The following is a 26,453-nucleotide window of genomic DNA, read 5'->3' on the forward strand; positions in this document are numbered from 1 at the left end:
CCATTCTCAATACTTTCTTCACCTTATTCTTTGTTATTTCAGTAAGTGTCATAATTATTCACGTAGTTGCTCAAGTTAAAACTTGGGAGTCTTCCATAATGCCCTTTTTCTCTCACATCTAACAGAATGCCCATTGGCAAGTCCTGTTAGATCTAACTGCAAAATATTTCCCTCAAATGAGTACTTCTTTCTGCCTTGAGAGCTACTTCCCCTACTCTAAGACATCATCATCTTTTTCTAAAAATACAAAAATTAAGGACAGTGTAATACATCATGGATCATGTATTATAATTATATAATATATTATGTATAAAATATATTTGAATGTAATGATAATCTTGGAATATAAGAATGTTATATTTTAGTACAAATAATATGGTATATATGAGATTTATATAATATAAATAGCAAATATAATTTGTCATTATATATTAATATACCCTATAATATGATATAGTTAGACATATATGTATATCATAACATAAATACAAAAATTATCTCTTCATTTTTTTTCTCTATGCTTTCACTCTAATTCTCTGCTTCTGCCTCTTTATACTTTATTCCCCATGCAGCATCTAGAATCACTCTTTAAGAATAAAAATATCATGTCAGTCTTCTGCTCAAAAACGTTTAATGACTTTCCATCCTCCAAGAAGCAAGTCCAGCCTCCTTGAGATGGGCAGCAGGCCCTGCATGATCTAGTCCTTAGATGCTTTGGGACTCTGTAGTCTTCCCTGTCACTCTCCACTCCCATGCTAAGTGGGTTCAGGCCTTTTCCGCAGATGCTCTTTGCCTGGACCACTCACTTGGATATCCTTCTTGCTCCTTTGCTTCATTTATGTTTGCCCAAGTATCACATCAGCACAGAGGCTATCCCTGACTTCTCTGTCTAAAATGGAATCCTTTACCAGTCTATATCCCTTGTTTTATTTTATTTTTCTTAATAGCTTTCATCAGTGTACAGCAATATTTGCATATTTCTTTGATTTGGGGCTTTTTTTTTAAATTTATTTTTTATTTTTTATAAACATATATTTTTATCCCCAGGGGTACAGGTCTGTGAATCACCAGGTTTACACACTTCACAGCACATACATTCCCCAATGTCCTTCTATTGTACAACTAGGGCTGAGTCTTTTTTACTTTTATTTTTCACTGCTATAGCAGTGGCACTTATAGTGGTGCTTGACACAGAGCAGATGCTTGATAAATATTTGTAGAATCAAAAGCTCTCTTCTGAGTTTCCATAATCTTTGATTTACAGCCTTATCATAGCACTTAAAAAAGTGTGTTTTAATTGGAAGTAACATCTTACATTCATTAGACTGTGTCCTTCCTTGGAAGGAAAAGACCATTAACATTCATCTCAGATTTACCAATGTTCAGAAAAGGACTGGGCACGTAGCGGTACTTCATGAAAGTGCTTTGAATGAATTAATGATTACTTAGTCTCATTGTTCCCTAAAGAAGCAATTCAGGGAATCTCTGGTATTTTCCCGAAGCCATAGGCTAGTAACATTGTTGTGATCAACTATCTTACATTAGGTAAAATGTACCCCATTTCTGGTTTAGAAAATAGTTGAGTGATAATCTAAAACCATATGTGATTTTCGACTATAATTTTTAATAATGAAAAGCATGCAATTTTTCACATGACAGAAAATACAGAATTTAAAACATTAAGACAACAAACAGAGAGTTTAGAATCTTAGATTTGGTATAGTTTGACACTGGTCATTGTTTAGTCCAGTGTCTTCGTTTCCCCCTGCTGAAGCTGAGGGCCAGAGCTTAGGAGTTGACAAAACTAAATCTAGAGCTGGGACACCTGGGCAGTCCAGTTCTTCCAGTGTTTACCTCCCTGTGCCAGTCTTCCATACTTAACTCAGCTTCCTTGGTTTGGGTGATCATGTCTCCAGTGGTAACCCCAGAAGCTGTACATAGCCTACCTCTTCATTCTCTTGGGTTTTCTTATATTAGATTTTCTTTCCTATATATTTAGAAGCATCAGTGATTCAATTCAGTGGGTTCCATTTTTATCACAGGAATGTAAACAATGCAGACACAGTAGATCTGATTTTTAGACAAATTTCAAGGTACAGCTTGATTCTAGCTATCACCAACATTATTGAAAACCATCCTTAACTTGAGTCATCTCTGTTGTGATTATTTCTGCTATGACCAAGTGTCATATCACCCTTTAAAAAAGTCATCCTTTAAAAAAAAGGTTTGGTTAGATTTGTGCATTAGTGTATAACTTATTTATTAATGGGAATAATTTTAACATAAGCATTTGAACAGAGAGAATTACATTATATCAGGAATATTTAGGGACAATAAAGATACCTTGACTCTCTTGAGCTTTTTTAGAACACCTGCTGTTTAGAAGTACAGAATAAACCATTACTTACAACTCTTTTCTTAAAGGATGGCAGCTGTGTTTCCTACCTGGAGGTGAATATTCCTTTTTTTTTTAAAAAAAAAAATAGGTCTTAACAAATTTTATTACATTATTCCCAGAAATGCAATCAGTTTACTGATTGTAAATCTATACCATTCATGGTTTTCTTTTTTTTTAATATTAAGAATATACTTAGATTACATGTCGAGTTAATGTGGCCCTTTTTTGGTCATAAAACTAAAACAACAAAACCAAAAGTTTGTGGATAAAACATTTTGAAAGAAATAGTTTAAAATTAATAGATACTTAGAAAATTTAACACTAGAGTCACCGCTAAGGCAATTGCAGTGTTTCTATTTGACTTTGACAAGTAGAGGCAGCACTTGAAGAAAGTTTTTATTGATTGATTGTAAAGGGTGAATACTGGATTTATTGGTCTATAACCTTAGAAAATGGATTTTGGTATTTTAAAGACTTCTTGATGATCTTTCCTTGCCCAGCTCATAAAGCGCTCCTCCTATGTCCTCCTGTAACACCTGGAGCAATTCATCCTATTTTCTTCATTGAATTCAAATGGTGTGTTTACACTCTGGTATTTCCTGAATGCATCTGAAGTTCCCTGAAGGCAGATATGATTCTCTATTGCTGTTAACAGTGCATTCTTCCAAACAGGGTCTAACTCGCTCTCTGTCCATCAATTTCCAAATCCTGTTGGTTCAGCCTTTAAATTTCCCTTTCTTTAGTCTTCACTGACACTGAGACGTATCACCAACAAACCAACAGGGTTACTCTGCCTCAGGCTACTCTTTGTTGGGGAGCTGGAAGTGGAACACTCTGTAGAGATAAAGACCTTTCTCTCTACCCATGCCTTGTGTACATGAGGTGTCCCACACTGCCTGGATTTGTATCTCTGCTGTGCCATTTACTAGCCCTGCCACTTACTAGCTGTGTAACCTTGGGCAAGTTTTTTTTACTTCTTTCTGCTTCTGTTTCCTCATCTGTAAAATGGGGCTAAAAATAGGACCTACCTCATGTGGCTGCTATGAGAATGAAAATAAGTGAGTTAATATATATAAAGCCCTTAAAACAGTGCTTGGCACACAGTGAACATTTCAAGTGTTAGCTGCTGTAGTTATTATTATTCATTACCAGTAATACTTCCCCTTTAGGTAGTCATGGGAGAGAGTAATAACAGAATCTCTGTGGGAATAAAGTGGTAAGAACACCTCCCCAAAGTCCTTGTTGAGAGCTACTGCTCTAGGCTAGAGAGCCAATGGTGTCCTAAGCAGTGGGCAAGCCAGCTTTAGATCCAAAGAGTGAAAGCAATTTGGTTATAATTTACTGCTGTACAGATCAAGGAATACAAACTGACAACTGACGCTGGTTTGATTTGTTAGCCCATACAATTCTTTAAAAGTAGATGCAACTAGATAGATTTTAGTCTTCTCTGAAATTCATGCATGAGATAACACTGAAATTATGTAACTGCTTTCATCAAGTGAATAAATCTCCAAGTTTTAAGTATGGAACTGGAAAAAAATCTCAGAAGTGCTTTTAGAAGATGTGAATTTTGTCTGAAAAATATCCTTTAAGGGAGGATACAATGATTTTGTTAAAAATAGCCTCTCACTGGCTTCCTCTAATGCATTCACTCCTACCATCCATCCTAAATATCTACAAAACAGAGGGAAACACACAAAGTCACATCAGGAGCAAAAACAACACAGCATGGTAATGGCATAAAAACAGACACATAGACCAATGGAACAGAGTAGAGAGTCCAGATATGGACCCTCAACTCTATGGGCAAATAATCTTCAACAAAACAGGAAAAAATATACAGTGGAAAAAAGACAGTCTCTTCAATAAATGGTGCTGGGAAAACTGGGCAGCTATATGTAGAAGAATGAAATTCGACCATTCTCTTACACTGTACACAAAGATAAACTCAAAATGGATAAAAGACCTCAACATGAGACAGGAATCCATCAGAATTCTAGAGGAGAACATGGGCAGTAATCTCTTTGATATCAGCCACAGCAACTTCTTTCAAGATATGTCTCCAAAGGCAAAGGAAACAAAAGTGAAAATAAACTTTTGGGACTTCATCAAAATCAAAAGCTTCTGCACAGCAAAGGAAACAGTCAACAAAACAAAGAGGCAACCCACAGAATGGGAGAAGATATTTGCAAATGACAGTACAGACAAAAGGTTGATATCCAGGATCTATAAAGAACCCCTCAAACTCAACACACACGAAACAGACAATCATATCAAAAAATGGGCAGAAGATATGAACAGACACTTCTCCAATGAAGACGTACAAATGGCTATCAGACACGTGAAAAAATGTTCATCATCACTAGCCATCAGGGAGATTCAAATTAAAACCACATTGAGATACCACACTACACCAGTTAGAATGGCCAAAATTAACAAGACAGAAAACAACATGTGTTGGAGGGGATGTGGAGAAAGGGGAACCCTCTTCCACTGTTGGTGGGAGTGCAAGTTGGTGCAGTCACTTTGGAGAGAACAGTGTGGAGATTCCTCAAGAAATTAAAAATAGAGCTTCCCTATGACCCTGCAATTGCACTCCTGGGTATATACCCCAAAGATACATATGTAGTGAAAAGAAGGGCCATCTGTACCCCAATGTTTATAGCAGCAATGGCCATGGTCACCAAACTGTGGAAAGAACCAAGATGCCCTTCAGCGGATGAATGGATAAGGAAGATGTGGTCCATATATACTATGGAGTATTATGCCTCCATCAGAAAGGATGAATACCCAACTTTTGTAGCAACATGGATGGGACTGGAAGAAATTACGCTGAGTGAAATCAGTCAAGCAGAGAGAGTCAATTATCATATGGTTTCACTTATTTGTGGAGCATAACAAATAGCATGGAGAACATGGGGAGTTAGAGAGGAGAAGAGAGTTGGGGGAAATTGGAGGGGGAGGTGAACCATGAGAGACTATGGACTCTGAAAAACAATCTAAGGGGTTTGAAGTGGCAGGGGGGTGGGAGGTTGGAGTACCAGGTGGTGGGTATTATAGAGGACACGGATTGCATGGAGCACTGGGTGTGGTGAAAAAATAATGAATACTGTTATGCTGAAAATAAATAAATTAAAAACAAACAAACAAACAAAAAACACAAAAAAACAAGGGCTAACTATTTTTGCTAGATTCCTAGGGACTTTCCATTGCAAGATCATGGAAACTAGACCAAGAAAAGCAATGGACAGTCTGCCTGGCAAGAAAGAAAGAGTAAAAATCTTGCTCTTGTGAAAGTAGGTACAAAGATCTTTTGTTTCTTTGTTACTTCATACCCTTGGCAGGAATAAAGATCTACCAATTCAAAAACTGGTTTATAATCCTTTTACTGTGTATATACTACATTTTTAGACAGTCAAATGTTGTTATACACCTGTTACCAGTACATTGTTTCTATATCACACAGAGGCTGACTTTGCGTAGAGACTGTGATCAGTGAGGAAAATAGCACTAATAATATGGGTGGTAAATATTAATTTTAATATTCACTGAACTCCTGCTACAGCCAGACGGCTGTTCAAAGGACATTTCACTGTTGGTCTTAATTTGTTTAAGCTCATAATAACCTATGAGGCAGGTAGTATTACTGTTCTATTTACTATTATCTAGATGAGACAAAGACACAGAGCACTGTGGAGGACAAATTTGAGAAGCATAGCCAAAACAGAGGGAAAGGACAATGAAATGATGATAGTGTAGCTGATAGGTATGGAAACTGGGGAACATAACTCTAACCAAACATGGAATGGAAATCATTCGAAGAAGCAAGTAAGAAGAATTGAAGTGAAAGCAATAACCTTTCTGAGTAATGAAAGTTCTGAGCATGTGCAGCTCCTTGCTAAGAAAGAAGAGGCAGCTGAACAAGTTGCTAAGAGGTAGTCTTTCTAGATTCAGGTTCTTTCTCTACCACAAGTTGGGTGACCTTTGGGCAAATTACTTAATTCTTCTAAACCTCTGTATCTTCATTCGTAAAAAGAGGGTAACCATGGTAGTATGTTCTTCATATTTTTTTTTTAAATAAGGATTAAGTGAGCCTTACATGTAAAGTAGTACCTAAAACTGTGACACATAGTGAGCTCCTAATAAGTGATAGCTATTTTTGTCATTATTATTATTGTTGTTTTTATTAAATGGGTAAAGAGAAAGGGGAGGAGAATTCATGGTCAAGTAATTGGGGAGGTTCTAATTATTTTTTTTAATATAATTTTTTATTTTTTATAAACATATATTTTTATCCCCAGGGGTACAGGTCTGTGAATCACCAGGTTTACACACTTCACAGCACTCACCAAAGCACATACCCTCCCCAATGTCCATAATACCACCCCCTTCTCCCAAACCCCCTCCCCCCAGCAACCCTCAGTTTGTTTTGTGAGATTAAGAGTCACTTATGGTTTGTCTCCCTCCCAATCCCATCTTCTTTCATTTATTCTTCTCGTACCCACTTAAGCCCCCATGTTGCATCACCACTTCCTCATATCAGGGAGATCATATGATAGTTGTCTTTCTCCGCTTGACTTATTTCGCTAAGCATGATACGCTCTAGTTCCATCCATGTTGTCGCAAATGGCAAGATTTCATTTCTTTTGATGGCTGCATAGTATTCCATTGTGTATATATACCACATCTTCATGATCCATTCATCTGTTGATGGACATCTAGGTTCTTTCCATAGTTTGGCTATTGTGGACATTGCTGCTATAAACATTCGAGTACACGTGCCCCTTTGGATCACTACGTTTGTATCTTTAGGGTAAATACCCAATAGTGCAATTGCTGGGTCATAGGGCAGTTCTATTTTCAACATTTTGAGGAACCTCCATGCTATTTTCCAGAGAGGTTGCACCAGCTTGCATTCCCACCAACAGTGTAGGAGGGTTCCCCTTTCTCCGCATCCTCGCCAGCATCTGTCATTTCCTGACTTGTTGATTTTAGCCATTCTGACTGGTGTGAGGTGATATCTCGTTGTGGTTTTGATTTGTATTTCCCTGATGCCGAGGGGGAGGTTCTAATTAACTGGGATTGTTTATGCTATGTTTCTTCATAGCCTTTAATATGTTTACCTAAATTATAAAACTTCAAGTAGGGAATTCTCAGATTTATTTAGCCACAAAACCTCCTTGCTTTTTATTGTTTCTTGTGGAATACAAATAATGTCTTGTGGCACTCTGGTGTTCTACCATCCGCAGTCTAGGAAATGTTCTTTTTTTCACACACATTGTTCAGGAGAATAGGAAAACAGACATGACAATGTCTTTGATGACCTGTACTGCAAACAACTAACCATCAAAGAAAGTGCTTTTACCTTTACAAAACCTCATGAATACACTTTTTTCTCCATTGTACAAAACCACGTATCTAGGCACTCAAACCTTATGATCACTCAATCTTGTCAGTGTCATCAGCTTTAACATTGAAAGTTTTTTGACATTTTCTTAGAATATTGTAAAAAAAAATGAGTTAAAATTGGCATAGCTCCAACCTTCTGGGAATTTTACCATATTATTATTCCTTCAAAATGTTTGTAGTTCATTGCCCATTGTGTCATAGGAACACTATTCACTTATGTGTTGGCATTACATCTCTCTAGTATTCCTTACTTGGTATCAGAGTAATACTGAATTAACATTAAAAAAACACATTATTCAGAAGTTTTGTTTTATTTTTTCCTTCTAGCACTGCTGGTAGATTATATTAATGTTTTGTTTTATTTGATGTTTCTGTGTCAGATGGCATATCCTACATGGCTTTCCACAACTGGGAATGGGCTTATTCAGAGAGAAGTTAATGAGCTTCTGTAGGAATTATTCCCACTATATCCCATTACTACTAAGCTGGGTTGGGAAATATAATTAGAAATAAAATCTGTTGGGATCCTAGTGATTCCTTCCCATGTAGAAAAGAATGAAATGCTTTCGTTATTGTATAAAGATTAATCAGACTGAGATGCTCATTGCACGCAATCTGCTGAGGAGATGGCAGTGAAAGAAATCTCACCATTTAATACAGCTAGGTAGGCAAATACAATTCATTACAGTTATGCCAATTTATCTTTATTGAAAGAAAAAATAAAATTTCTTATATCTTTTTTCTTAATTCAAGTGTAATTGACATCTAACATTATGTTAGTTTCAGGTGTACAACATAATGATTTGTATTTGTATATATTGTGAAATGATCGCCACAATAAGTCCAGTTACCATCTGGCACCATAAGAGTTACATTTTTTTTTCTTATGATGAGAACTTTCAAGATCTGTTCCCTTAGCAACTTTCAAATATGCTGTACAATATTATTGACTATAGTCAACATGCTGTACATTACATCTTCTTAACATTTCTTGTACAACTGGAAGTTTGCTCCTTAGCTTGTATCTTTATGACAAGCAGGAAATAGCATCATGAAGCCAAACACAGAGGTTTAAATTCCCAGAGTCCCGTTGGGGGGTGGGGGGGGTAAGGGGGGGTGGAAGGAATGCCATCCAACCTCCTAGAGGTTCACACTTCAAAGAAATTGCTCTGAGGTCTCTGAGAAATGCATTCCTGGGATGCAGAACTAGTGTGAGGTTTATTAATCTTTTAAAAGACTTATATACATCTCAAAATGACAGAGAAAGCATTTGATCAAGTTTTCTAAGGTAAATGCTAAAGGGAGGGGGAGGAGTACTCTTCCCTTTTGGCACGAGGGAAAAATCAAGTTTTTTTTTTTTTTTTTTAGAACTGTATTTACCCTTGTAATTTCTCATTTTTGCTACTCCTTTATAAGTTGCTCTGTAGTTTTTAAATTATCTCCATTTGTTTCTCCTTTTTCTGAGCAGTATGCAGTTGTATAAATATCCAGCAAATCCATAGTAAAATAAAAAGCCAAGCAATTACCAGAACTACAATAGGATGAATTTTAAAAATTAATATAATGTTTACCTTGAGGAAATATCTTTTTTTTTGAGGAAGTATCTTTAAATATATCACACTAATAGTATGATTCATTAGAATTTTTGATTCTTGATTAGCTGTGTGTAACATTTTCATTGTACATTACATTCACAAACTCTAGTGGAGGCTTTGGCTTGTGCTTTCATTATTTTGTATTTTCTTATGAAAACTTATCCAATCCAAGTTTGTAATATAATAATATGAGTTTTTAATTGAGTTTTTCTTACAAGGCTTAATGAATTTCTCCCGAGGTCTCATCAGTTGTGTAAGTAATATTGCATTTACATGGTAATCTAGGTCCTTCAGTAATTATTCCATCTTCCTAAATCATTTTTCCTATGTGCAAAACATGAAAATACCTATGACTGTTCTCTAATATTGGCGTCTTTTTATGAGGTACCCACTGAAGGTCACAGATTGGACTTCTAGTGTTCAATGTATAATGAGTTGTGTTGAGAATAATCCCACACTGGGCCATTTTTTTGCATAGGTCTAATCAATAGTTGTATTGTCCATTAAATCTCCATGAATAATGGCTTTCCACCTTTGTTTGCTTTCCATCCTGGGCCTGGAGAGAACTTGCACAATGGGCAGCTCGGATATGATGAAATGTCTGTGAGCCCTTTCTCAATGAGCCTACTTTCCAATAGGGTTTCCTCTCCTTTCCAAACACCAACTCAAGAAACTTCATTCCCTTTCAGTCAAAGTGTAATCTGAGGACAATGTTTTCAGAGGAAGACTCAGACAGACTTTGGAAAACAGCATCAGGGTAGTGCACAGAGTGTTTGTGGTTGACCGCAAATAAGAGAACCCAACATTTACAAATTTGAGCAGCAAGGCGATTTATTGGAAAGGCATGCAACAGCTCAGAGAGCAGCAGGAACACTGGAGTTAAGGGGGAATGGGGAAGATGGCTAGCAAAAAAGAAGTAGGCAGCTGAGAGCACAGTCTCATTTCCATCCGGGGAGAGTTTGTCTGGAGTGGTGGGGCTGGGAACTTTTTGCTTGCTTTATTCTGCTAATGTTGCCCCTTCACACATTATACTTTTAGGAGTCAAAATTTCAACCACAAGTATCTGATCATCTGGAGCCATCCTCCAGGAATGTCAGGTTCTTTATACAAGGGAGGAAAGGGAGACAAAGAGTGATCCCTCCTTCCCTTTGAGTGGGAGATGTCGCTCTGCCTCTAGACTTCTGTCACGTGGCGCTCACTTCATGCACTTACTGTTCTAAGTGCTTTGTGTATATTAATTTATTTATTCTTAAGCAGCTCTATGTGGCAGGTATTATTTTCTCCATTTGTACAGTAGAGAAATTGGGCAAAGAAAGTTAATCTATTTAATTTAATTTTTAAATTTAAATTTTAGTTTTTAGATGTAGTTTGCCCCAATCACACAGCAAATGGTAGAGATAGAATCTGAAGCTAAGCACTCAGGTTGCAGAATGAGTGCCTTCTCACTCTTGCTCAGCCTTAACAAAGACAAGTGTTCGGAGGTTTTACTATAAAGAAAAGGAAATAAAGACAGAAAAATGAAAATAACAAATCAAATCAACAGCAAATCAACAATCAAATGTTTGGTTTGTATGGTAATAAAATATGTAATTTCCATTTTCTCTATATTTTATATATTGTATATTCATGTGTTTCTTAAACATGTAATTTTGATATAATGTTAGATTTATAAGAGACTTGCAAAGACATTGCAGTTTCCATATGTAGTTTTTACTCAGCTTCCCTTTGGTTAATACTTCACATAGCCATAGAAGAATGAACAAAGCAAAGAAATTAACAGTAATCCATCACAATCAACAAACTACAGACTTTATCCAATTTCCTGTTTTTCCACTAATATCCTTTCTCTGTTCCAAGGTCTTGTCCGGGATCCTCCATTGCATTTACTTACCATGTATGTCTCCTTACCTTCAATCTGTGCCAGTTCCTTGTGACTTGATACTTTGAATGAATAATGGTCAAGTATTCTGTACAACATTCTTCAATTTGGGCTTGTCTGATGCTCTCTTTGATTTGATTAAGTTTATGAATTTAGAGGAGGAATGTTTTTTCTGGTGCATTCTATTGGGGAGTTATATCAATATGTTAGATTATTAGGATTTTAACATCGACTACTTGGTTATGGTGGCTCTGTTTTATTTTTTAATTGTAATTTTACTTTTAAAAATATTGCTAAGTTAACATTTCTAATATTTAGGTTTTTTAAATTTTTTATTGCAGATCTTCTTATATCGCAAAACCTCTAACTCATATGGATTCCTAGACCACATATAACTAACTCACTCTTGCTCTTCAGTAAGCACATTTTTGTGATTTAGAACACAAGCTGTTCCTTAAGCCACACATAACTGCATGCTCCATCTGATGTGTAATAAGCTAAGTGAGAGATGAGCAGTCCACTCTGTCCATGGTTTGGAGTAAACTCTATAGCCAAAGGCAATCCTTATTCTGATACCAAATGTAGTGCCACACTGGGGAGTTAGTGAATTATAGTCAATTCTACTTAATGAGTATCAAGGCCATTTCTTTTGCTGTTCTTGAAAGCTACATTTGTTAGTAAGGCCTTGAGGCCAATTTGCCTATTAGCTTAGGTTTTATGATACTATGTACAGCTCATTTAAAACAATTCTCCATACATAAAATTGTACATCTGTCTTTTGAAATGTGTAAAATGTGTTAAAATAATGATATAGACAAATTATTGTCAAAGAAAACCATTTTGCAGTTTTCCCTGTGTAAGCCCATGATCTTTTGTAATTTGTACACCTTGCTTATAACGGAAGTACATATTTGAAAACCACTATGATTTTATACTTTTGTATTTCATATATATATGTACACAAGGAACTTTATATCTATTTAGCATAATTTATTATTATTATTTAAACTCTTTTTCCTTATACTAGAAAGCCAATCTGTAAACTGTTTTAATTTTTTGCAACTTTAGGAGTACTATTATGTATTGTTTGTGTGTGTTTGTTTCCTCTTCAAAATAAATGGTAACATCTGCTCTAGGCCTCCCAACAGACAGTAAAAAAACTTTTTTTTTTTTTTTTTTTTTTTTTTCACGAATTTGCTTGTCATCCTTGCTTAGGGGCCATGCTAGTCTTCTCTGTTCTAATTTTAGCATATGTGCTGCCAAAGTGAGCATGAGAGTAAAAGTTTTTAATGTTTGGTAAGCCATTTGCTAAAATGAAATTTTAACAATCATCCATTACATGGATAATAATGACAATGTGGCTAAGAATAGAGAAGGAATAAAAGTACATACTCTTGGTAAGTCAGTGTTTAGTGTCCTACAGTTCTAGCAATGCTCTTACATTTATCAACTTGGAACATGGTAATCCTGGTTATTTAGGACCTCATTCTGTGTATTTTGCTTTTGCAAAAAGAACTTAGCATTTAAAAAAGTTACCTTCTGCTTAGACATATAGTCATATAATCATTAGTTTTTATCTCAGTGCTTAAGCACTTTAAAGAGCATCTTCGTAATCTTAGTATTAAATTTAAGTGTGTTATATGATTACAGTAAAACAATTTTGTTAGTTTTTCATTGCCAAGAGCTAGTATGGAATCCTAGAACTCTGATTTTTGACCTTAACATTATTGCGTGAAAAATCATAAAAATAAAAAATAAAAACCCTCAGTTGACTTTCCAGGATATGCCACAAATGATAGATCTACAAGTCAGTTTTCCCCTTTTTAAGTTACTTCTTGTGTGTTTTCAGGTGAGTGTGGAGAAATGGGAGAAACCGTTTGGCAGAGGGGAGCAAAATACAAAATTAAAAATTAAATATTTCCATAGATCCTTTTAGGTTTCTGGACAGACTGAAGAGCACTTACTCGCAGAGAGCATGCAGTAGTGGTGTGCTGGAGCTGGCATGTACCAGCTTGCAGGAAACAGTTGTTAAATTCTAAAGAGTTTGGTTACCCAGTTATTCAACATGGCCATTATTAAAAATCAAAATGCATAAGCTCACAATTAAATACCATTAAAGAAAAAGGTAGGGACACCTGGTGGCTTAGGGACACCCAGGCTCTCTGCTCAGTGGGGAGCCTGCTTCCTCCTCTCTCTATCTCTGCCTGCCTCTCTGCCTACTTATGATCTGTCAACTAACTAAATAAATAAATCTTTACATTTTTTTAAAAGATTTTATTTATTTGACAGACAGAGATCCCAAGCAGGTAGAGAGAGGAAGGGAAGCAGGCTCCCTGCTGAGCAGAGAGTCCAATGCATGATCCCAGCACCCTGGGATCATGACCTGAGCTGAAGGCAGAGGCTTTAGCCCACTGAGCCACCCAAGCGCCCCAATGAAAAAAATCTTAAAAAAAAAAAGAAAAAAAAAAAGAAAAAGGTAATAAAAACTCAAGACTCATCATTTCCTAGTTTTTAAGTTATGCTTTAGTATTATTAATTATTTAATTTATGCTCTTGAAGTTATTTATATCTGTATCTTTGAAATACTCATAATGATGTGCCAGTGCCCACCCTCTCCTAATTCTGTGCATAGAGATTTCATGATGGTAGCTTGATAAGCTTATGATTAACATTATGAGTACATAGTCTCTTGAAGAAAATAAAATTAAATATGGTGGGAGACCATGTGATTTAAAACCACTATACTCCGATCATTACTAACTTTCTGTCAGTCAAACACACTACTCTCCTATTTCCCTCAGGTATTTCAGTTTGCTGCTGTATTCCCTCTACTTGGGATCCTATCTCCTCTACTGTATACTCAGATATCCTTTTCCCCATCAGCGCTTATGTCATTCTTTTAGAAAACCCTTGTCTGATTATCCTGCCTATTCCCTCACCTGACACATTTGACATTCCTTCACATGGTCTTTCTTTTCCTTAGAACACTTACTACTCATTGAAAGTATATGGTTTATTTATGTTTACTGTCTTTCTCCCTTACTATAATATAAACTCCCCAAGGGAAGACTCTTCTATTATATTATTATTTCTGTTTTTTCAATGTCTAAAAGAGGGCCAGACACACAGTAGATAGTATATTTTTGTTTAAAAATGATTTAATATTTGAATAGACAATATCAATGAAAGTCATTTCATTGACTCAATTTAAAATTGAGGTTGAGAGATAAAGTAATATTTGAATACGAGATAAAATGAAATTAAACTACTACCACTTGACAAAAAATACCCTTTATTCCACTTAGGAATAAAGGGTAACAAGGATATTGCTTAAAAGGAGTAATGTGAAGATTGGCATATATTTGGGGAAAGCACACTTGTTATATCATTCATTTATTCCACAGATAGTTTTTAGGTATTAATTATGTGTTAGGCATTGTTTTAGGTGCTGAGAGGCTCTAAGATACTGAGATAACTATTACAAAGAAAACACTTTTGCGGGGGGTGTCATTTATATACATAAAAAGATACTGAACTTTTGCTAAATTTCATGAGGGATAGAATTTGGGAGTATATTATGTCAAAATTCCAGTTAGAGATGGGATTTGTACATTATATTAATTATTCTGTACTCATCTGTAGAAATAATTCTTCTCAAGCAACATAATTTGCATGAATGAGGGAAATTATTTTAAGGAACAGCAGCCTATTCAGATTTTTTTGTGGCAGTCCTCCAGCTACAGAAGCTAGCTATCAAGAACTACTTTCTTTCCCAGAAGGCTTTTGTAAGGTGGAAGCTGAGGCTGCAGTTCTATTCTAAGTCAAACTTTGTACAATATGAACAAATAAAATGCAAAAGAACATTTTCAGTGACTTTGACGAGGGTAGATATTTCTAATATTTAAGAGCCTAGTCAAGTTCATTGCTGCTTTTTAAAAAAGATTTTATTTATTTATTTGACAGAAAGAGATCACAAGTAGGCAAAGAGGCAGGCAGAGAGAAAGGGAGAAGCAGGATCCCTGCTGAGCAGAGAGCCCGATGTGGGACTCAGTCCCAGGAACCTGAGATCATAACCTGAGCCGAAGGCAGAAGCTTAACCCACTGAGCCATTCAGGTGCCCTTATTGCTGCTTTTTAAAAGTGTGATCAGGATGGATAGATTATCTGCAATCTATCCATGTGATTATATGTGGTTCTTAAATTGAGGAATAAAGGGTAACAAGGATATTGCTTAAAAGGAGCAATGTGGAGATTGGCATATATTTGGGGAAAGCACACTTGTTATATCATTCATTTATTCCACAGATAGTTTTTAGGTATTAATTATGTGTTTTAGGTGCTGAGAATACATGAGAGAAATACTTTCTATCTTTAAACAGTTTAATAGGGGAATAAAAACGAGTAAACAGGTTATTGCAACATAGTGTGATAAATGGTAGGATAAGAATGTTCAAGCTTTTCTTAAGAGCACATGAAAGAGACAACTAGCCCAGATTTATGATGTTTGAGAAGTTAATCATATGATCATGATTCACCTTATGGGTTAAGAAGCCCCTGATTGGTATGCAAACAATGAATTCAAGACAATGAATTGAAACAAAAATTGAAAAACTGGCTCTTCAGGGGAACAAAACCATAGGTTTGGGCCATTTGTCCATTTCTGTGGTGTAAATATTTCCACTATGCTGACTTTAAAGCTACCAAGCTAGTAGACATGGTAGATTTGAAGTTACAAAGGAAAGAGAATAAATACCAGAGGAAGACTCCTGGAAAATGAAATAAAGGTAGGTTCAAGGTGAAAGGAGTTTGACTTGGTCCTTAACTAACCAAAGGAAAGAATAAGGGTGTGGATCCAGGTATATTTTTTGTGGCTTATGGTTAGTGTTAGAGTTACGATTTACAGAAATAATTGGAAAATTTTCTACCTACTCTTTTGATGAGGACTGCTAAATTGTCCTCTGCTATTAATTTTCTTTTTTCTTACTAGTAATAGGACCTCCCTTGCAATGGCCTTCCTTGCAGGTAATGTGGTTGTGTGACTATGTTTGGGCTAATGAGATATGAATGGGATGATATATATATATCCTAGGAAAAGTACAGTAAGTGGCTTACTCTGGATTACCCTTTCTCTTTCCACCTGACTGGGAAATGACTAAAATGGTATCCAGTCTTGGATACAGATGTGAAAACCACATGTTGTCATCATGTGAGGGCAGGAGTCAACCTGTTTATTTGGGATCCTTGCTATCCTCCTGAGCAAAGCTTGGATTACTTGCCTATCTGCCTTTGTATGTTATGTCAGAAAAAAGTAAGCATTTATCATATTTAAGTACTGGCTTTTAGAGTCTCTTTGTTACAGTAAGTTTAGATTATACCCTGACTAGTACAGAGAGATTCTGTATCCTCTGTGCATGAGGAGATGAAATTATTTTCTAAGAATTTAGAGTTGGTTGGAAAGGGCATACAGTTTGAAAAGAGTAAAATTAGTTTAATAGCTAGGGGTTGGGGGATAGGATAAGAGAGATAGGTACTAGGAAAATATAGAAACATTGGTTGGTAATCTTGAGGACTAGAAGACCACTGATCATGGAAAAAGGAAATGATATAAACATGAATTATCTAAATAAACTCAACAAAATGGTGAAAGCCCTAAGAAACAATTTTAATGTAGGCCATGCAATTTGTATCAGAAATGTTTGCATTTCTCAGACTTACACTTAAAAACCATTTAATGAACTATTAAAAGCTGAAAGTATATTTTCAGTGTTACATACTTATTTTTTTATTTTATTTTTTGAGAGAGACAATGTGAGTAAGCAAGCAGTAGTGGGAGGCGCAGAGGGTGAGGGAGAGAGGGAATTTTAAGCAAGCTCCATGCCTAGCACAAAGCCCAGCTTGGGGTTCAGCCTCACAACCCTGGGATCATGACCTGAGCCTAAATCCAGAGTCAGATGCTAAACCAACTGAGCCAGCCAGGTGCCCCTCAATGTCACATACTTAATGAAAATCTACACATATATAGCTTATAGGCTTGCTTGACTTTGAAGCCAAATAGACTAGCTATATTTCATTACCAGATAAAATAGAAATAAAGTGCTAGGATCACTGAAATTAAGTAAGTAAAAAAAATGTTTTACCCTTATCATGGGAAATTTACTGAAGGAGATGGATTTTTAATTAAAATGAAAGTTCATATATCTTTACACTTTGAAAACTAGAGCCCATACTATTGATTTTACCCTTTTACTATCATGCATATTTTCAAGAGGTAGTAGAATAATACTTGACTTTAGGATCTTTTAGGCCTAGATGGATGTATCTCTAAAATAGTCTTTCATAAAATTCATAAAATGGTGAAAATTTTGTGGTATTTAATGTTGTTTGGGTCTTTAAACACTGGATAAGATGTGATTTTAAGTGTGATGTTCCCAATATGGATCATATAGAATTAAATATTTGACAAAAACAGACACATAGATCAGTGGAACAGAATAGAGAGCCCAGAAATAGACCCTCAACTCTATGGTCAACTAATCTTCGACAAAGCAGGAAAGAATGTCTAATGGAAAAAAGACAGCCTCTTCAATAAATGGTGTTGGGAAAATTGGACAGCCACATGCAGAAAAATGAAATTGGACCATTTCCTTACACCACACAAAAATAGACTCAAAATGGATGAAGGACCTCAATGTGAGAACGGAATCCATCAAAATCCTTGAGGAGAACAGAGGCAGCAACCTCTTCGACCTCAGCCGCAGCAACATCTTCCTAGGAACATCGCCAAAGGCAAGGGAAGCAAGGGCAAAAATGAACTATTGGGAATTTATCAAGATCAAAAGCTTTTGCACAGCAAAGGAAACAGTTAAAAAAACCAAAAGACAACTGACAGAATGGGAGAAGATATTTGCAAATGACATATCGGATAAAGGACTAGTGTCCAAAATCTATAAAGAACTTAGCAAACTCAACACCCAAAGAACAAATAATCCAGTTTCTGCCCAGAAATGGGCAGAGGACATAAACAGACATTTCTGCAAGGAAAACATCCAGATGGTCAACAGACACTTGAAACAGTGCTCCACATCACTCGGCATCAGGGAAATACAAATCAAAACCACAATGAGATATCATCTCACACCAGTCAGAATGGCTAAAATCAACAAGTCAGGAAATGACAGATGCTGGCGAGGATGCGGAGAAAGGGGAACCCTCCTACACTATTGGTGGGAATGCAAGCTGGTGCAACCGCTCTGGAAAACAGCATGGAGGTTCCTCAAAATGTTGAAAATAGAACTACCCTATGACCCAGCTATTGCACTACTGATTATTTACCCTAAAGATACAAACGTAGTGATCCGAAGGGACACGTGCACCTGAATATTTATAGCAGCAATGTCCACAATAGCCAAACTATGGAAAGAACCTAGATGTCCATCAACAGATGAATGGATCAAGAAGAGGTGGTATTGGGACGCCTGGGTGGCTCAGTTGGTTAAGCAGCTGCCTTCGGCTCAGGTCATGATCCCAGCGTCCTGGGATCGAGTCCCGCATCGGGCTCCTTGCTCGGCAGGGAGCCTGCTTCTCCTTCTGCCTCTGCCTGCCATTCTGTCTGCCTGTGCTCACTCTCGCCCTCTCTTTCTCTGATAAATAAATAAAAAAAAAAATCTAAAAAAAAAAAAAAAGAAGAGGTGGTATATATACACAATGGAATACAATGCAGCCATCAAAAGAAACGAAATCTTGCTATTTGCGACAACGTGGATGGAACTAGAGCGTATCATGCTTAGTGAAATAAGTCAAGCAGAGAAAGACAACTATCATATGATCTCCCTGATAGGAGGAAGTGGTGATGCAACATGGGGGCTTAAGTGGGTAGGAGAAGAATAAATGAAAGAAGATGGGATTGGGAGGGAGACAAACCATAAGTGACTCTTAATCTCACAAAACAAACTGAGGGTTGCTGGAGGGAGGGGGGTTGAGAGAAGCGGGATGGGGTTATGGACGTTGGGGAGGGTATGTGCTTTGGTGAGTGCTGTGAAGTGTGTAAACCTGGCGATTCACAGACCTGTACCCCTGGGGATAAAAATATATGTTTATAATAAATAAAAAATTTAAAAAAAGAATTAAATATTTGGAATCACACTTTAGAAATAGACTATATAATTTCCTTGTCACATATTTCACTTTTATTTTACCTGAAATATGATGCATATTATTTTAAGTTGTGACCTTCTTTATATTCTAGCAGTGGAACATCTAGTAATCCTATGTTTTGCCCAAAATTAGGTAGAATCTCATTCCCTAAGTAGTTATGGAGTAAGGGTTTTTATATTTCTGCTTATTTATCAGGCAGTGTAATTAGAAGTGATTCTTTAAGAATCCACCATGATCAGAGTAAATCATATTTATCCTGTGGAAAAAACTGGTGCATGTTCATCCAGTGGCCACACAAAATTATTATCATAGGTTTAATTTTCTTTGTTTTAATCAAGATCCTTTGTTTTCATGAAGTTGGCTCAGTTTATAATGCCAGTGAAGGCAGTTTTGGAGATAGCTAAGGTATGTTTGTCCATGTAAAGCCTTAAAGAAGCTTGGTGTTCACTGGAAAAATGTTTTAATTTGGGAGACAAAGCCCTAAGCCAAATTCCTTATTATCTGCAATTTAATTGAGAAAAGTACTTAACCTCAGTCTTTCTGTCAAGTATGATTGAGAGAGAACTGCTATTTGGAGGTACACTAGAATGCTGGGTACCTTAAACAATCTTGAGACTTCCTAAAGAGAGGTAATATGTATGGAAGAGGGATGAAAAATATTAATGTGTGAGGAGACACGCTTTTCTCTATTTTCCTTCCTAACAAATTTACAGTGCATATTAGCATAATCTTTAGAGGCTAAAGAATAAAAGCACAAATGGGTACATGTATGAAGATACTGTTTTGAGAGAAAAAGAGAATAGCAAGGGAATAGAAAGGGAAAGCCTTATCTATTGATGTTAAAGACTGTTGGAAGAAAATTTAGGGAAGAGAGTTGAAAGTAGAAGTGGGGAAAATTGGAAATCAATAGGAATGAGGAAAAATATGATTAAAGAAAAGGGGTATAAATTAGATTCCTTTAATATTTTATTATTTAGTATTTTTAATATTAATATTAAATAAAATATCCTTAATATTTTCAAGAGGTATACCTAGGAGTTAGAATTACTTTTTTTAAGAAACAAAAATGATTTCTTTAAAATGCAAATACTTTGAGACAGCATAATAGTTAAATGGGAACTCTAGTAGGTTGGCACCCAGTATTCTAAAGAGATTTTCAATTGAAACTTCTTTTTTTTTATGTTCAATTAGCCAACATATATTACATCATTAGTTTTTGAGAATTACTTTTAAATTACCTTTGGTTGCTGCATTTTATTTCTTTGAATATGGCACTTTGCACCAATATTTGAGTTTTATGTAAAAACCACAAAAATGATGAATTAGCTCTGTATTTTGAAATACTTTAGATTTGTACTTTATAAAAATCAAATATGAAGACAAAAACTTTCAAACAATATTAATATCTAGTTGCTAAGAAAGTTAGACTTGGTGACTCTTGGTAAGAAATTAAATTCTCTGGACATCGCAAACACAACTACAAAACTGTATTGTTTTCTCCTGAAATATTTTATCAACCTTGTGACCATGAACCAGTTAATATCTATGCTATAAAAGTACAAATGAAACATATTTACTATTTTCCCTTGGCTGATTTTATTGACAGGACTTTAGAAAAGTATGAAATGTGAACTGTTGATTTGAGAATTTTTTTGGATTTTGGTGATAGGTGCAGCTTATGTCTTGGCTTCATTAATGGGTCAGAACAATTGTCTTTCTTTTGTTAGGCCCTGGGCAGGATAAAATTCTGCATCGTATGGCTTTTATTTTCCTTTTATTACAGTGGAGCTTGTGGTTTCCCTAAAGCAAGGATGTTGTCATGTACCCTATGTTGAATAGAAATTGTAGACTTAAAAACATTTCAACAGAATAATGAAGATTCCATAGTTAGATATGTTAAAGTGTTTGATTTCACTTGACTGTTTTATTTTGTAGAATTTTTTAAAAGCCTTGCAAAATAACATTGTGGTATATTTATTTAAAAGAGGGCTGCCATAGACCCACTATCCAGGATGGCAACTGCACAATTTGTGGATGGCTTCTAGGTAAAAGAGCAAAATCATTCATGCATTTCACAAGAGAAACAGGTGATGCAATATACTCAACATGCATGTTTGGTCCCAGGATATGTGAGACCTGCTAAGCTTGAGCCATATGGCAAATATCTTCAGGAATGGTGGACTTGAGACAGAAGCAAATGGCACAAGTGGTTTGCCCTTCTCAGAACTATGAACAATTTTAACCCACTTCTGTTTGGACTATTCTTGTATAGACATGAGCTACATTGGAAACAACATCAATAATAATAAAAACAAAATGGCAAAGTAAAAGAAATCATTTTTAAGTGCTGGTTAGGTGTATTGTGTTTTTATGTTTCTTACCCAAAATCTTTAACTTAAAATTTAATAATATAAATATGTGGAAAAAATAAACTTTAAGCTCTGTTTCATACTATACAGAAATTAATTTAGGCTAGATTAGAGACTTAAACATATAAACAAAAGCCATAAAACTTCTAGAAAAAAAATATTTTACACTTTGGGGTATGTAAAACTTCTTAGGAACCAGAGACCATTAAATTATAAAATAAAAAATATGATAGGGGGCCTGGAAGGCTCAGTCAGTTAAGTGTCTGCCTTAAGTTCAGGTCATGATACCAGAATCCTGGGACTGAGTACCATGTCAGGCTCCCTGCTCAGTGGGGAGTCTGCTTCTCCCTGTCTCTGTGTCCCTCCCTCTGTTCCTTCTCTCTCTGGCTCTCTTGCTCACTCTCTCTTTCAAATAAATAAATAAAATATTTTAAAAAATATGATAAAAATAAGGGTAAATTCCTCTTGTTCTAAAACAGTGCTAGGTAGAAGAAAAGGTAAACCATATATTGGAATTAAATATTTGAATATAGAATCTAACAAAGAACTTGTTCTCAGAAACATACAACATACAGTATAGTGATTCAGCTTCTCTATATGTTGTTATGCTTGACTCACCAAAAGTGTCATCTGTCACCATACAACCCATTTTTGTGTATGGTGTTAGAAAATGGTACACTTTCATTCTGTTGCATGTATCTGTCCAGTTTTCCCAGCACCATTTTTTTTTTTTTTGCTGTTGTTTTGTTTTTAAGGATTTTATTTATTTATCTGACCGACAGAGATCACAAGTAGGCAGAGGCAGGCAGAGAGAGAAAGGAGGAAGCAGGCTCCCCATGGAGCAGAGAGCCCAATGTGGGGCTTAATCCCAGGACCCTGGGATCATGACCTGAGCCAAAGGCAGAGGTTTTAACCCACTGAGCCACCTGGGCGCCCCCCAACACCATTTGTTGAAAAGACTGTCTTTCCCCCATTGTATATTCTTGCCTCCTTTGTCAAAGGTTAATTGACCATATATGTGTGGGTTTAGTTCTGGGCTCTATTCTGTTCTGTTGATCTCTGTGTCTACTTTTGTTCCAGTGCCATACCGTTTTGATACCACAGCTTTGTGCTATACTTTGAAGTCTACAATTGTGATACTTTTGGGTTTGTTCTTTTTCCTCAAGATTGCTTTGGCTATTTGGGGTCTTTGTGTCCATACAACTTTTAGCATTATTTCTTATACTTCTGTGAAAAATATTGTTATTTCAGTAGGGATTGCATTGAATCTGTAGATTGCTTTGGTTTCCAGAGTACACACATATGTATTTTTCCTTCTTCTTTTTTATTGTGTTTTTTTCTTTTCAATTTTTTTATTTAAAATCTAGTTAGTTAACATATGGTGCAATATTGGTTTTAGTAGTAGAGTTCAGTGATTCATCACTTACATATAATATCCAGTGCTCATCCTAACAAGTGTCCTCCTAATACCTATTACCCATCTAGCCCATCCCCTTACTCCTTCCTCCATCAACACTCAGTTTATTCTCTGTCTTTAACATTCTCTTATTGTCTGTTTCCTTCTCGTTTTTCTTTTTTTTTCTCCCTTCCCATATGTTCATCTGTTTTGTTTCTTAAATTCCACATATGAGTGAAATCATAGGTATTTGTGTTTCTCTGACTTATTTCACTTAGCATAATATACTCTAGCTCCATCCATGACATTGCAATGGCAAGGTTTCATTCTTTCTGATGGCTGAGTAATATTCCATGGCATATATATATATATATATATATATATATATATATGCCACATATTCATTATCCATCCCAGAATATACTTTTAAAAAGTTCCTATGAATCAATCATAAAGTGACAAATGAGCCAGTTGAAGAAATTGGGCAAAAGATTTTAACAGATATTTCACAAAAGAAGACATAGGAAAGGCCAAAAAGCACTTGGAAGGCATCAATCTTATTAGTCATCAGAGAAATGCAAATTAAAGCCACTATGAAATATCATATTTTACCAAGTAGGATGTCCATTATACCAAATGGTGATATGTGGAGCAACTAGACATTTCACCTATTGCCAAAGAGGACAAAATTGTACAACTACTTCAGAAAGCAGTTTGGCAGTTTCTTTTTCTTTCTTCTTCTTCTTCTTTTTAAGATTGATTTATTTATTTGAGAGAGAGAGTGTGTGCATGAGTCGGTGGAGGAGAGGGAGAGGGAGGGAATCCCAAGCAGTCTCCCTGCTGAGCGCAGAGCCCCACAGGGGGCTCAATCTCATGATCCTGAAATCATGACCTGAGCCGAAACCAAGAGTGGGATGCTTAACTGACTGAGCCACCCAGGCACTCCAGTTTGGCAGTTTCTTAAAAAGGTAACATATGCCTACCTATGACCCTGTAATTCCACTCCTAGATCTTTATTTACCCAAGAAAAAACAAAAAAGCATATTTCCACAAAAAGACTTGTACTTGAATGTTCATAGCAATTTTATTCATAATTGCGCCAACCTGGAAACACCTCCTAAATTTCAACAACAGGTGAACAAATAAATCAATTGTGGTATATTCATTCAGAGAAATAATGCCCATTAATAGAAAAAGATCAATTATTGATGCATGGTGCAGCATACATGATACAAGGACTGCTCCTGAAGGTTCTTAAGCAATTCTGCCAGGTCACTGTTTCATAAGAAAATAAGGAATTAGGTTTCGATTATAACCAGGTATTACCCTCAAGAGAACTATGAAAGAAAATCACCTTTAACTCCATCATGGCCAAAAGTTGAAAAAGAACTTCTGAGTTAGCTGATGTTAGCAAACATCAACACTATTCTGTGGAAAAATCCGTGAAGCCTCAGCAATAGTCATCATGAGTTAGAAGTTTAAGAACTACATTAAATGGTAAAAGGAAAAGTCTTGATAGTGTAAGAAATAGAACACTGACAAATGACCACCAGCTCCTCAGCCATCTTTATTCTCAGAATCAACACCTGTAGCAACTTCAAAGGCAGAGAATTTTCCCTTATTGGATGGGTGTTAAGGAGGGCACTTGTGATAAGCATGGGGCATTATATGTTACTGGTTTCAAAAATACAATTTAATGATCCATCAATATTACTCTTTATGTTAGCTAGAATTTGAATAAAAACTTGAAACAAAAAAAAAAAAAAAAAAAAAAAACATTGCTCTGAGAAAAATCAAGCAGGCACACATGACTGTATGCTGCATAATTGCATTTTATAAAGTGCAAGAACAGGCAAAATTAATCTATGGCAATAGAGTTCAAAACTGGTTGCTTATGGGAGCTGAGGATGGTCTAGAAGTGACACGGAGACTTTCTGGCATGATAGACATGTTTAATTAGTTGTGGCAGGGTGTACATATGCATCAGAAATCCTCAAATTACACATTTAAGATTTGTTCTTTTCACTATCCATTGATTTTATCTCAATTAAAATTTTAATTCTTAATTATCATAGTGTCTCCTAAATGGTACAGGAAGTGGTTAAAAAAAGGGCTTTAATATAAATGGCATCTTTACCTAAATGACAAAGGTAAAGAAAAGGCATTTGATTTATATTCTACTCTTTTATCAGTAGAAGTCAAAGATTATTTGGGACTTCCCAGAACCTGGCTTTCTCCTCTAAATTTCATGTGTTTTACAACTATCGGGATTCTAGAAATTTTAAATTAGCTTTCATATTCTTCTGCACACAAAATTCTAGCTATACCATACTATACAATATTTTGCCTTCCTACATTTTTGATAGTAATTACAGAATTTACAATGGTAATCTGCACATTTCACAATTAGTATTCACTGATTCTTTTTCATCTCTCACTTTTCTTCACTCTTTTCTGTTTCAGGCAAAGTGTAAGTAAAAATTACCTCCTAAGATTATACTACTAAAATGTTGAGTGCCTGAAATCAAATTAATCTCTTTATTTCAGGTGTCAGAATGCTGAGAAAATTTTGAACAGTAAGACCTCAAATTTCTAGTTGGAATTAGAAATATTAGAATTTTGTATTCAATTTCCATGACTAAATGGATACCATAGTAAATTGATTCATGTAATACTTTTAAAACACTTTCTAATTTTTTTTTTAAATAAGGTTTTTAAAGTTAATATCTACATTTTTTCTTATTTGAAATTGTAGACTCTTATAAATTGATGTTATATTTTCAAAATACTCTTTATAGTCTTTGAATTAAAATACGTAATTATTCAGAAAATAGTCTCAGTATAACATATTTTACTATAAAAAATGACTTTAAGATTTTTAGAATTTAGGCCAACTCACTATAGAAATGTGTTTTAATCAGAAATTTCATATTAATATTTTTACTACTGTTATATAGGAAACTTGAATATTATATGACCTTAGGAACTGATGACAAATATTGAATTTTGTGTATCAAGATGAGGCTTAATTACTCTTTTATAATTTTTATTTTGTTATGTAGGAATTTATTATTAATTTCACTGTGGCTGGGTTTGACTCACTGTGGGAGCAAGGCATACAGTATTTGAAATGAAAGTGCTCTCCAAATGGGAGTAGACAAAGGGAGGAAAAAAAAATATTGAATTAATAAATGAAGTGGGCTGCATTGAGGTGAGAGAGTCGATACAGAGATGTGGGGCCTTGAGTACTAAGA

General features: G+C 35.5%; 1 protein-coding gene and 1 non-coding gene across 8 annotated transcripts in view; one reads left to right on the forward strand and one right to left on the reverse strand.

Moving 5' to 3' along the window:
- MAPK10 (mitogen-activated protein kinase 10) overlaps positions 1-26,453 on the forward strand; it is a 611,144-nt gene that overhangs the window by 344,538 nt on the left and 240,153 nt on the right. The gene's annotated exons all lie outside the window — the stretch shown is intronic.
- LOC131822951 (U6 spliceosomal RNA) lies at positions 12,452-12,553 on the reverse strand. The gene has a single exon (XR_009350411.1). It is a non-coding gene; the product is annotated as a U6 spliceosomal RNA (small nuclear RNA).

The sequence above is a fragment of the Mustela lutreola genome, chromosome 1, assembly GCF_030435805.1.
Source record: "Mustela lutreola isolate mMusLut2 chromosome 1, mMusLut2.pri, whole genome shotgun sequence".
Lineage (NCBI taxonomy): Eukaryota > Metazoa > Chordata > Mammalia > Carnivora > Mustelidae > Mustela > Mustela lutreola.